The 1,394-nt window shown below is 54.7% G+C and overlaps 1 pseudogene; it reads right to left on the bottom strand.

Moving 5' to 3' along the window:
* Positions 1–532: 532 nt before the first annotated feature.
* LOC135529970 (zinc finger protein GLIS2-like) overlaps positions 533–1,394 on the bottom strand; it is a 2,043-nt pseudogene continuing 1,181 nt past the window's right edge.

Below are 1,394 nucleotides of genomic sequence, written 5' to 3'. Positions count from 1 at the left end.
ACAGAGCATGAGAAGCCTGTCATCAATACATACACATGAGGTGGAGCTTGAGAAAGGACTCAGAGCATTAGAAGCCTGTCCTTTCCATGGAGCCCGTCCAGAAAGAAAGGAAACGTAAGTAAGTGAGAAAACGCCAGAGACAGAGAATGTGGGGAAGAGGTGAGGAGGGCCACTGTTGCATTTGTTTCAAGCCTTATGAAATAATACAAAATGACACATGATTGAAATGTATTTATGAGTTGTTGATGGTCCCAAGATGTGTGCTAGATAAATGCAAAGATAGCAGTGGGCCAAGGGCCTCAGTTTGTCCGAGATCATTTGGACAAACTGAGGTGTGACTTTGTTGTTAAGTTTAAGTTGCCAGAAAGGAGATTTTCTTTTTCACGTCAATTTTTTTTTCTACCTTTTTCTACATTTTCTCAGCCCCCCTTCAGTTCTTCTGAATGTGTGTGTGTGTGTGTGTGTGTGTGTGTGTGTGTGTGTGTGTGTGTGTGTGTGTGTGTGTGTGTGTGTGTGTGTGTGCATAGCTGACCACAGCTGGCTTAAGTACAACCGTGCCGGAGGGGATGACCACCCAGGACAGGGGGTCGTGGGAGGCCCCAGTGGAGAGGTTCAGCACCCCCCCACGATGAAGCTTGTTCTTCCCCTCCTCCCCCCACCCCCAATTTTCCCCTTGTGGTGACACCCGTGGTGGTGGGCCCTGCGCTCTGACGCGGACGACCCTATGGATCCTCCTAGGGACACGGGCGCCATAGTGGGCCCCAGCCCCAGGGCTGAGGAGGGGAAGGCCGGGGAGAGCCCCAGGGACGACTTGGTGGCCAGGCTCAGAGGAGAACCATTGAAGGACAGGATGGAGGTGGTGCAAGGGGAGCTGGGGCACCCCCAGCGTGCTCAGGTCCAGGGGCCGGGGGCGAGGGGGGATAGAGGCATGGAGCCCGTCAGGCCCTGCAGAGCGTGGCCCCCCAGGAGAGCGGCAGCGGCGCTGGGGATGATGATATGGGCCCCACTGATGTAGCTCAGCTCCGACTCCCCCAGCTTACCCCCTCTTCCACCCATCCCCACCCCCAGGGGACCCACCTTGAGCAGGGAGCTCAGCCCACTCGGACAGCCTTGCTCCTGGGCTACAGAGTGGCCATGGGCCTTGATGTGCTTACGGAGGGAGCTAGGGTCTGTGTATCGCTTCAGGCAGCCGGCCATCTTGCAGTAGTAGGGCTTGTCCACGTAGTGGGTGCGCGTGTGCTTGAAGCGGTCGCTAGAGTTGGAGTAGCGCTTGCTGCAGCCCTCGTATGGACAGATGTAGGGCTTCTCACCTGAGGAGAAAAGACATTCAGGTAAATTATTCAATTCAATAAACTTGATTCATTATTTTAGCGTTAGAGATTGCATGAAGGAAG

Source organism: Oncorhynchus masou, unplaced genomic scaffold, assembly GCF_036934945.1.
Source record: "Oncorhynchus masou masou isolate Uvic2021 unplaced genomic scaffold, UVic_Omas_1.1 unplaced_scaffold_12220, whole genome shotgun sequence".
Taxonomy (NCBI): Eukaryota; Metazoa; Chordata; class Actinopteri; order Salmoniformes; family Salmonidae; genus Oncorhynchus; species Oncorhynchus masou.
The sequence above is the reverse complement of the archived record's forward strand: the minus strand, read 5'-3'. Positions and strand labels throughout refer to the sequence as shown.